At 35.8% G+C, this 12943-nt stretch overlaps 1 long non-coding RNA gene across 1 annotated transcript; it reads left to right on the top strand.

Moving 5' to 3' along the window:
* The first annotated feature begins 10851 nt into the window (after positions 1 to 10851).
* LOC119262840 lies at positions 10852 to 11609 on the top strand. Its single transcript, XR_005129958.1, has 3 exons — positions 10852 to 10908; positions 11167 to 11415; positions 11577 to 11609. It is a non-coding gene; the product is annotated as an uncharacterized LOC119262840 (long non-coding RNA).
* Positions 11610 to 12943: the final 1334 nt, after the last annotated feature.

Genomic DNA, 12943 nt, shown 5'->3' on the forward strand with positions numbered 1-12943 from the left:
CCTTAGGAGCTGCTGCTGTCCACTAATGAAACTAATGACGCCTTGATGACGTAGAACATTCACTAAACCGCGTGTAACCCGTATAAAATGAAAACAGTGAAACAGGTCAAATGAATAAAGTCTTTCTCGATATCACGTGATCAACGCGCAGATTCTCACAGGCCTCATTTACATATACTGCGGCTGTGTGGCGCGAGCGGCGCGGAAAGTCCGCTGTTCAGTGACCGGCGCTTTCACGCAGGCTGCGCGTGCGGAGCGGCGGAGTCCCAGACGCCGCAGTGCAGCGCCGCGGTGTTGAGAGAGAAAACCTGAAATCAGCCATAAAAATAAATGATAATAAACAGAAGATCATTAAAACCAGGCTGTGCTGCAGACAGATCTCCCGGATGTTCTACCAGGCCTGAAACTGCTCTCTAATCCGAAGTCTGAACGCTGTCCATGATCAACAGACTCACCCTGTACATTTAGAGATGGGAGTTCTGTTCATCAGTGACCGAACTGACCACTTATCCATCCGGACACAGGCAGGGAAGAGCAGCACAGCAGTAAAGAAGAGCTGAAAAAGGAGAAAAGGAGAAATCAGCACCTGGAGTTCTGCACATATTCAGCAGTGTGGGTTCCTCACTCTGTCACATTCCTGCTAAACGAACCTCTCTGAGCTCTTAATCCCCATTACAGTCCTGTAGATGAGCGTTCCCTCTGAGAGAAATCAGAGCAGCAGCCCACTGAACAAACAGCCCCTGCAGCTGAAGTTATCAATGCACCATAGATCAAAGATGATAAAAGGGTCTTAAAGAGACAAAGTCAGGAGTTACAGTGCAGCCCGAACAAACTCATTCATAGAACAGAGGAACATTAAACTCGTTAGTCTCAGATCACGAGATTAGGATGATAAACTACCTCTTACATTATAAAGAGTAAAGCGGCTCCGCTGACGTCATCATTTTATATCAGCAGGTAAACCCAGACTGAGAGTGGATCCTCAGAGCTCAGTCTATACTGGAGACACAGTTACTCTGAGCTGTGAGCCGCCGTATCAGTCTGACTGGAGCTTTTACTGGAAGAAAGACTCTCAGTATATAAATCATCATCATCATCATCATCAGAGCACATTTAGTATAACACAGTCTCATCCAGGAGAAGCAGAGTTTAGTTGTATAGCAATGATTGGACACTATCAGACAGAGGACAGTGATCCCGTCAGGATTACAGTGAGAGGTATGACATGTTTTCTGTTTACTTTTTTTTTTTTTACCAATGACTTGATTTTAGAAAGACTGTTATTTTAATATTACATTTCCAAATTTTCATTTTAATTATCTTATAAAATTATTTCACAGTTTTCTATAAAGTTATAAAATAACTTTATAGAATAAAATAAAATGAGTTTTCAGAGAATTAATGGCCCATTACACTAAATCCTATAAAACTGAAGGTCCATTTAAAATAAATAAATAACTTATTATATTAATTTAATAGATTATTATTATTATTATTATTATTATTATTATTATTATTAAATATTAACAGTGATTGTTTTGATGTATTTAAGTCCAGTGTAAAGTAATAAATCCAGGCTAGTAATAAGATAAATAGTTATAAATCAACATTTATAGGGATTTTCTATTGAGAGGCGTCTGTCCTGAACCCTCACCTCTACATTTACACTTGTCTACATAATATTTTCTCTTTGGTCCCGTTTTAATAAAACAGTCATTTGATCAATTATAAAAATAATCAGAAATGTTGTCCCTCATTTTCATGTCCTTACTGTAACAGGGGGTCCTTATTTTAGCCACGCCCCTGCATTTTAGAGCAGGCAGTGAGGCTGCATCTCTGCCCCTCATGGTGAGCAGTTTTCACTGTTTTGAGGTAAATTTGCCCCAAATCTGAAAATCCTAGTGTAACATTAGGAATCGTCAGCACTGAAACACATTTTTCTAGAATGAAGTTGATTTTTGTGCTTAAATGAAAAATATTATGGTTGTATGTGTTTCCAGCTGTTCAGAGCTGAGCTTGCTAATCATATAAGAAAGCATTATTGAGTAAAATCCCTACTGAAACACTCACTATGAAAACAGCTGGTAAAGTTCTGGAAGTGTTATGGATGTTTTTCTAGTGAAAAATTGGAATTATTAATGATTTGTTTTAATAAAATAAACTATAAAGTGATTAAGCTATAGAGTCATTCAAGACTAAATGATTTCAGTCTAAATTCCACATCAGTTAAAATAATCCATTTACATTAAAACTCATCTTTGAGCAGAGAGACCAAAAGATTCCACTAAAATCAGCTGTCAATCTTTTTGAAAATTATACAAATATACAGATTTTAAAGATACTCTTCAGATTTTCATCATATTGTCATCTTTGAACAGAGAGACCAAAAGCTACAGTGAACGTCCAGCCAGCTGGTCATGTGTTCATCAGAGAGAGAGTCACTCTGACATGTGAAATAGAAAGTGGAGATGACTGGAATTATGAATGGTATAAGAATAATAATCTTCTCAAAGATGCTCAAAGGAAGAAATATGAAATCTCTAATGTTGATCAGACTCATGCAGGTGATTATACCTGTAAGGGAACACAGTCAACAGGCCGGATCTACACACACACCAGTGCAGCTGTTACACTGACTGTATCAGGTGAGTGTGGCGTCTTTCTCACTGGATTTCTATCAGTTTAAGGTGTTTAAAGGTGCTTTACTACTATAAAAACAGCATCTTCTACTAAATATGTCAGCAAATATCTGTTTAAAATGCACAGAATATCAGAAGCCTGAGTTAATCTACAGTCCTGTGTAAAAGTCAGACCCTTTATTGTTGCATTTCCAGTTAAAACTGTCATAAAGTTCAACTACAAGCTATGACTTACTGAAAATATATTTACCAACAAATACACAGAATCTTTAACATGTAAATGTAAAACATCTCATTCCTTTCAGTATTTAGTGCCCACTCTTTGTCCCTTTACAGTTCCATTCTTTTTAAGAGTTTTTAAAAGAAATCTCTACATCTTTCAGTCTGTTGGCCTCGTCTGTACATATGTGGCCATTGTTACAGTTTTCTTCTAATTTTTTCAGAATTCTCATCGACATCAGTAGCATGTTTACAAAATCTCTCCATTCACACAAAAATCCAAAAACACTCCCATTTCAACAATCAAACATTTGATAGCCGGACATGTAGATGTTTCAGAAAATGAGCCCTTTGTGTCAATTTAGTCAAAGTCAGCTTTGTTGTCTTTTCATGTGATCACATGTTCTGAGAGATGAACACAATGTAAATTTAATATAGACCAGCAGCAGAAAGACAACAATACAATAAATACAGATAAACTATACAGACATTATACAGTCAATTCTACTGTACAGTATACAATAACTACAACTTCAAAACAATAACTACATTTACATTTACAGCATTTAGCAGGCGCTCTTATCCAGAGCGACTTACAAGAAGTGCTTTGTCAATCTAGAGAAAGTATCTTTGCTAGTTACCAATAACTTAGAGAAAAAGACGGTCCTGAGCTCAGATACTGCTAGAAACAAGATGTCACTGCGGACCCTGAGAGGAAAAGAACCAGAGTTGAACGCAGAACTCTGAGCCATTCAATACAATACAATAACAATAAGATACAATACAGTAAACTACAATACAGATTACAACTTCAAAACAATGACTACAACTTCAAAACAATGACTAGAGCTAGTCAACAGTAACTACAACTACACAACTAACTATAAATAAACAACAATAACTATAAATAAACAACAATAACTACAACTACATAACAATAACTACAACTTCTCAACAATAACTACAACTACACAAGAATAACTACAACTACACAAGAATAACATTAAATAAATAATAACTACAACTACTTAACAATAACTACAGCTTCTCAACAACAACTACACAACAATAACTAAAATCACATAATAACTACAACTACACAGCAATAACTACAACTTCTTAACAATAACTACAACTACACAGCAATAACTACAACTACACAACAATAACTATAAACAAATAACAATAACTACAACCACACAACAATAACTATAAATAAACAACAATAGCTACAACTACATAACAATAACTATAAATAAACAACAATAACTACAACTACATAACAATAACTACAACTACATAACAATAACTACAACTTCTCAACAATAACTACAACTACACAAGAATAACATTAAATAAATAATAACTACAACTACATGACAATAACTAAAATCACATAAGAATAACTACAACTACACAGCAATAACTACAACTTCTCAACAATAACTACAGCTGCACAAGAATAACTACAACTACACAATAATAACTTTAAATAAATAATAATAACTGCAACTAGATAACAATAACTACAGCTTTCAACAACAACTACAACTACACAACAATAACTAAATAAATAACAATAACTACAACTACACAACAATAACAAAAATCACATAACAATAACTACAACTACACAGCAATAACTACAACTTCTTAACAATAACTACAACTTCTCAACAATAACTACAACTACACAAGAATAACATTAAATAAATAATAACTACAACTACACGACAATAACTAAAATCACATAAGAATAACTACAACTACACAGCAATAACTACAACTTCTCAACAATAACTACAGCTGCACAAGAATAACTACAACTACACAATAATAACTTTAAATAAATAATAATAACTGCAACTACATAACAATAACTACAGCTTTCAACAACAACTACAACTACACAACAATAACTAAATAAATAACAATAACTACAACTACACAACAATAACAAAAATCACATAAGAATAACTACAACTACACAGCAATAACTACAACATGTCAACAATAACTACAGCTGCACAAGAATAACTACAACTACACAAGAATAACTTTAAATAAATAATAATAACTACAACTACATAACAATAACTACAGCTTTCAACAACAACTACAACTACACAACAATAACTAAATAAATAACAATAACTAAAACTACACAACAATAACTAAAATCACATAACAATAACTGCAACTACACAGCAATAACTACAACTTCTTAACAATAACTGCAACTACACAGCAATAACTACAACTTCTTAACAATAACTACAACTACACAGCTAGTGAACACAGGACAATAGAGTAAATAGACCATCTGCAGCAGTAATAATAGTTCTATGTGTATTTTTATCAGTGTAATAAATGATTATAATATTTTATCAGTGATAATTAACAGTAGTATTCAGTTATTCACCCACAAATCTGCAAACAATGACAATTGACTGTATCTATAAAGTGACTGAGCTAAAGTTTCACAGTAAAGTGTCTGAGTGCAGAGTGTAAAGTGAAACAGTGAAAGTGAGCAGTGTGGCTGAGGTAGCAGGTCAGTCAGAATGTTCAAAGGTCCATCAGGTAGACCTGTTCAGCAGTCAGACTGCCTGGAGGAACTGTTCATGAGTCTGGCCTACATGGCCTGAATGTCCCGTAACCTCCTTCCAGATCAGAGTGGTGATAACAGTCTGTGTGATGGATCAGAGGGATCCTTCCTGATGCTGCAGGCTTCTCTTCCGCACTGTTTGGTGTAGATATGTTTAGAAGCAGGAAAGCTTGACCCAGTGATGGACTGGTCAGTATTTACTACCCGCTGCAGTGCTTTCCTGTCTGAGATGGAGCAGGTTCTACAGCAGATGGTGATGCTGCAGGTCAGGATGCTCTGTATGATGCTTTTGAACAGGGTAACACTTTACAATACTGTTTCTTAGTTAAAAGTAACAAAGCTGGAACAAATGAGTCGTTCTGCATTAATGCTTAAGTAAGTACACTTAACTACCAAGAACTACTTGTTACGTTCTCAGTAGATAATAGTGAACTTATGATTAGGGTAGTTCACTATTAACTAAACAATAACATGAAACATGGTAATTCACTATTAATGAACTAGGAAATAATCCTGATCAGGGTTCAGTATTATAAAGTGAAACACGTGTAAATTCACTATTAATGAACTAGGAGTTTATCACGATCAGGAACAGCATTACAAATTGAACTACATTAGAAATAAAAAAAAAACCCTTAAATAAATTATGTACTATAGTACAAAAGTATAAATAAGATTTTGAAAAAAATAAGAGTAAATAAGTTGTTTATTAAGTCCATTTTTATTTGTGAACAGTCCAAATGTGAAAACATCCCTGGGTTAGCTATCTATGTCACTGACAATAACACATCCACACAAAATGATCAATCAAATCTGTCATTACTACTGAAGGAGAAAGTCTGAAAGCTGAGACTGATCACAGCATATTCTGCTAGTACATATTTACACAACTTTCTGTTTCATTTCTGAGCCATAAAGGTTTACTGCCTGTCAGCTTAGCTAACATCAGCAAAATAAACTAGCTATCTAGCAAGCTTTCATCACAGAACATCAGCAGCAGCTTTAGGTTTAATAAAGCACTAACATGTGCTTATAATTCTGAAACAACACAGTAAAACATGCATTGTACAAGACGACCGAACCTACATAACTCAGATTAGTTAGCAAGTCAGCTAACTGTGTCTGTACATTAGTGCTGCAGTCAGAATAAAATCTTGTCTTGTCTCAATTTAGCGGCCCAGGTGTCCGCCATGAGTCTGATTCACTCATCGTACATCAGGAGATACAGTGAGCCAGAACTGAAATATGAACAGAATTATCAAACTAATCCACTGAGAACGCAGGATTATCTGCTGTCCTTTACCAGCACTCACAAAAACTGTCCTATGCAACTCTACTGGTAAATGTAAGTTTATTTAATTCAATTGAAGTATTTTATATGTAGCAAGCAAGCAAGCAAAATTTATTTATATAGCGCTTTTTACAACAGGTGTTGTCACAAAGCAGCTTTACAGAACAATCAGTATTACAGAGAGAAGAGAAAAGAAGAAAGAAAATCCGGGTCCGAGCCCCCATGAGCAAGCCAGCTGCGACGGTGGCAAGGAAAAACTCCCTAAAAGAGGAAGAAACCTTGAGAGGAACCAAGACTCAGAAGGGGAACCCATCCTCCTATGGTCGACACCGGACAGCGAACATTATTAGTAAGAAGTATTATAGTAAAGTGGGAAAAGAAAGAGAGAGATCTGAGGGTGAGGACTGCACAGCGCTGTACAGCAAGAAGCTCAGTGGTGGTCAAACCGGTCCAGAAGGCTGGTGAGCAGCGGCACCAATCAAGGCAGTACAGGCAACAGCATCAGGCGCACAGGATGGGCAGCTGATCAGCTCGGCAGAGAAAGGAGAAGAAAAAAAAAAAAAATAGAGTTAATACTGTAAAGAGTGGCTGACCACAGATTACAGTAAAACAGAGCAGTGTAGACTCCAGCAGGTCTAGACCTGACAGGGAAGACTAATCACCAAATGCTTGACTGTACAAATAAGTTTTTAGCCTAGACTTAAAGATTGGGGCTGTGTCTGATTCCCGAACATTGGCAGGAAGATTATTCCAGAGCTGGGGGGCTTTGTATGAGAAAGCTCTCCCCCCTGATGTAGCTTTATTGATTCTAGGTACCAGTAGTAAGCCAGCACCTTGTGATCTAAGTAGGCGTGATGGTTCATAGTAGGAGAGGAGCTCACTCAGGTACTGAGGGGCGAGCCAGTTTAGAGCTTTATAAGTCAGTAATAGAATTTTATAATCAATGAGAAATTTAACTGGTAACCAGTGCAGGGCTGATAAAACTGGACTAATATGGTCAAACTTCCTAGTTCTTGTGAGGACTCTGGCTGCAGCGTTCTGGACTAGCTGAAGCTTGTTAAGGCTTTTGCTGTGACATCCAGACAGCAGGGCATTACAATAATCTAGCCTTGAAGTGATAAATGCATGAACTAGCTTTTCTGCATCCTGTAGAGATAATGAATTTCTTAATTTAGCGATATTGCGGAGATGCAGGAAAGCTGTTCTAGTGATATTAGATATATGTGTGTCGAAAGAGAGATCAGCGTCTATCATGACACCAAGATTTTTAACAGATAGGCTTGATGAAACTGAGAGATTGTTAAGTTTTAGTGTTGAGTTAGACAGTCTGTGTCTGTGTCTGGCTAATTTTGGACCAAGAAGCAGGACCTCTGTTTTATCTGAGTTAAGTAACAGAAAATTATTTGACATCCAATCTTTTATGTCTTTTACACAGTCCTCAATCTTGCCGTTTAATTTTATCATCCGGTTTACTTGATATGTATAACTGGGTGTCATCTGCATAACAGTGGAAATTTATGCCGTGTTTACTGATAATGTCAGCCGTGTTTACTGATATGTCAGACTCTATTTATGCTACCATGACTACAACCCCCCCCCCAAAAAAAAAAAAAAACAGGAGTAGTAAGACAAAGACAAGACTGAGACTGAGACAAGACTTTTCAGAATTTAAAAATGAAAAGAAATAAAAGGTAAAAAAAAATGAAACCACTAAAAATGTTAATTATTATTCATTATACATTAAATAAAGTTGAAAATTATATTTATAACATGTAATTTGTAAAATTAAACACTAAGTAATACTTAAACAAAAATATTGTAAAATCTTTTCAAAAGTCCATTCAGAATAACTACCTAAGGTCAACTAAATATAACCCAAACAACATACATCCATTTTATTATTAAATGAAAGCATTCTGATCTGTCCAGATAAGCCACCATGAAAAGACCATTTAGACTTCATTTGAAATAAAATATAAAATAAAGAGCTTTAAAATCAAATTAGACAATAGGTCTTTATTAGTGACTTACCATGAATTTCACTTTATAATACTGTTCCTGATCATGATTAACTCCTGGTTCATTAATAGTGAGTTACAATGTTTTTCAATTAATACTACTGTTCCTGATTATAATTAACTCCTGGTTCATTAATAGTGAGCTACCATGAATTTCAATTTAAAATTCTGTTCCTGACCATGATTAACTCCTAGTTCAATAATAATGACTCACTTGTTTCACTTCATAATACTGTTCCTGATTATAATTAACTCCTAGTTCATTGATAGTGAATTACTGTGTTTCACTTTATAATACTGTTCCAGATCTTCATTAACTCCTAGTTCATTAATGATGAGTTACCATGTGTCTAACTTTATAATACTGTTCCCCATCATGATTAACTCCTCGGTTGGAAGTGTTGGAATACACTACATTAGTTAATAGTTTAGCAGGAACCTTGTCAGACTCAGGTATTGAACAATTAATGTAGAATTAATCGGTAATTTTCGGTAAAGTTTTTATTCTAATAAACCATAGTTCTTAAGAAATTCTCTGTGAGACTTAGTAATTTTTGTTTAGTTAATAGTGACCCACCATATTCATTAGTTCACTATTACCTACTGAATAGTTAACTAGTAGTTACTTAAGTGTAGTTACTTAAGCATTAATGCAGAACTACTCAGGCGTTCCTGCTTTGTTCCTGATTAGTTACTTATTAACTAAGAAAGAGTGTTATAAAGTGTGACCCTGAACAGTACTGGTGTGCACAGGCTGTGCCTTTTCAGTCTCCATAGGAAGTAGAGGGGCTCATGTACCTTCTACACTAAGGAGGATGTTCTGGTGGACAGAGATCCTGACGGGTTCCTGGATTCAGAGTGTTGCAGTGGGATAGTCTGTTCTGGATCCTGACTGTCTGAATTCTGTTACTCAAAAAGACTAGAGCCCAATTACAGAGAGATGAGTTCAGTCCAAGTGAGTGAAGATTGCTGACTAGTTTCTTGAGTATATTAGTGTTGAATGCTGAGCTGAAGTTCATGAACATTATTCTAACATTAGTGTGTTTAACATTAGGTTATGGCAATTTTGCCTGTAGGCATGTTGTTGGGGGTCCATTGTTGGTGGAATAAATTCCTTTATGTGTGCCACAATCAGCCACTGAAAGCAGCTCATATTAACATTAAAAAACTTGATTTGAAGTCAAATAATTCCTGGTGTTGCTTGTTTACCCAGTTAAAATATCATCTTAGCCCAAATAGGTATCATTGATCAAAAGGAGTTGAACTATAAATTATAAATAAGAAATAATTCAGAAGCTGAAAAAGTGGAGAAAAGTCTTTATTAATAATTATATAATCATTGCCTTTCTCACATTGATTGTGCTATTAACAGTTGTAGAGGTGCATAAACAAATATTGTTTATATTGTGCCAAACTCATTCTTTCATGTTGGAAAAATGTACAACAAATATATCTATTAGAAAATGACACAAAAGCTTCAACAAATAAATGCAAGCTCAAATTGTTGGCTATTTAGTTTTTCTATATTTTGTCTTTATTACAGCTTCCATTCCTTCAGGATACTTGTTTTTAAGTACTTTTTAAAGAAATCTGTGACTTTCAGACTTTTTTCTCTCTGTTTTCTAAAATATCCTCATCCACACTAACTGCATTTTAGAAACTCTTTCTATCCACAAGAGGACACAAAACCAACTGAAAAACCCTCACATGGGCACAGCAGCCCAGTAGGAGTTGATAACACCTCATAAAATGTAACGTCCTAGTGACTTGAAAAAACATCTGTAATTAAAAAAGAGTGATTATTTTTGAATACTGTCATAATTCATGTTCAGAGAGAAAGTATGAGGTGTCTTTACCATCTTTGAACAGAGAGACCAAACGCTACAGTGAACGTCCAGCCAGCTGGTCATGTGTTCATCAGAGAGAGAGTCACTCTGACATGTGGAATAGAAAGTGGAGATGACTGGAATTATGAATGGTATAACAATAATAATCTTCTCAGAGATGCTCAAAGGAAGGAATATGAAATCTCTAATGTTGATCAGACTCATGCAGGTGATTATACCTGTAAGGGAACACAGTCAACAGGCCGAATCTACACACACACCAGTGCAGCTGTTACACTGACTGTATCAGGTGAGTTTGGCAAATTCCCCTTTAAAATGTCAGAAGTACATGTAGCTCATCTCATAAACACAGGCAGCATCAGCTGATGGTAATAATTGGCCTTTGAATGAAAACTTGAGGATATAATTTTGTCTTTAATTTCTGTAACTATAGAAAATAAAAACATCCGTCTCATTAGTCTCAGATCACGAGATTAGGATGATAAACTACCTCTTATATTATAAAGAGTAAAGCGGCTCTGCTGACGTCATCATTTTATATCAACAGGTAAACCCAGACTGAGAGTGGATCCTCAGAGCTCAGTCTATACTGGAGACACAGTTACTCTGACCTGTGAGACGCCGTCTCAGTCTGACTGGACCTTTTTCTGGAAGAAAGACTCTCAGGATTTACAGCATCAGCTGAACACAATCAGTATAACAGTGTCTAGTCCAGGAGAAGAAGAGTACCGGTGTGCAGTGAGCAGAGGAGTCTATAACACACAGGACAGTGATCCCATCAGGATTACAGTGAGGGGTCCGTCATGTTCTCTGAGTTACTTTTTACTATTAACTAGTTTAGAACGACTGTTCAAAATATTCTAAAATTATTTCACAATATTCCATAAATCTTTTGTATAGTTTCATTAATCTTCAGGGTGAATATACATTCCAAAAGTATTTATCATCTTTGAACAGAGAGACCAAAAGCTACAGTGAACGTCCAGCCAGCTGGTCATGTGTTCATCAGAGAGAGAGTCACTCTGACATGTGGAATAGAAAGTGGAGATGACTGGAATTATGAATGGTATAAGAATAATAATCTTCTCAGAGATGCTCAAAGGAAGAAATATGAAATCTCTAATGTTGATCAGACTCATGCAGGTGATTATACCTGTAAGGGAACACAGTCAACAGGCCGGATCTACACACACACCAGTGCAGCTGTTACACTGACTGTATCAGGTGAGTGTGGCATCTTTCTCACTGGATTTCTGTCATTAACAGTCAAAAATATATTACTGTAATAAAATAAATGTAAAAATAATGAACCACACATATCAGTGGGGCTGGTTTTTTGGGTTTTCTGGAAGTGCAGTGAAAAATGTTCTGCTTTCCCCCTTTTTCAGTTCCTCCAGTTTAGTTGAATGTATTTATTTTTTTCTCTCAACCTCCAGAAAGTCACACATTCAATCATGTTGAGATCTGATGTTTAACTCGGTTGTTTTCTTTTTATCTTATAATAATTTTTCAGCTCCAGTTTAGGAATCTTCTGGTTTTTCACTTACTTGGCATTTCCTCTTCCTTTTGACTAAGTGGATTAACTAATCTCCTAGAAGTTTCTCCTGAACAATCAATAACTTATAGGCTGTGTTCATTGGAATCAAATAAAGTTTTTCTCTACATTGACCTACAACTTTAGGACAAGTTTAACCACAGACAATAGAAATAAAACGTTTGTTTGTTGGTGTAAATAGAGACTAGTCTAAAACTGGACACTTCCAGTCCTACAAGAGAACCTCAGAAGTGCACTGTAAAAGCATTTTATTTGGGTCACCATATCTGATGATCGATCATCTTGAGAAATCTTGCATTAGAGAAGTTCTCATGGTCAGCAATAATTAACCAACTACAAAATCCAGAGAAAGTCCTGCCTTCCTTAGTTACTGTTGCTACGTCCATCATCCTTTTAGTTCTGGTAACCTGGTAGCATCTGTAACACTAACAGACTAAAACATTGAGATATAAAGAAGAATTCAGAAGCTCACAGAGCAGTAAGTCTGGTAACATGTAACATAGAAACTGACTGTAAAGACAGTGAAGACTTACATGTTTAAAACTGACAAAATATGAATGCTGGCCAATTTAAAGTGAACAAAAAATGCGTTGTGGAAACCGTGTTTACATTAGTCACACCAGCAGATTTGTTTAGTCCAGGGTGTCCAGTCTGATCTGCAAAAGGTTGACGTGTCTGTAGATTTTCATTCTGACTAAACAGAAGCTCACCTGAGTCCACTTGTTCAATCAGTTGGTCTCAGTCTTCAACAACTGACCATGACCTGTGT

This window comes from Pygocentrus nattereri, chromosome 29 (assembly GCF_015220715.1).
Source record: "Pygocentrus nattereri isolate fPygNat1 chromosome 29, fPygNat1.pri, whole genome shotgun sequence".
Lineage (NCBI taxonomy): Eukaryota > Metazoa > Chordata > Actinopteri > Characiformes > Serrasalmidae > Pygocentrus > Pygocentrus nattereri.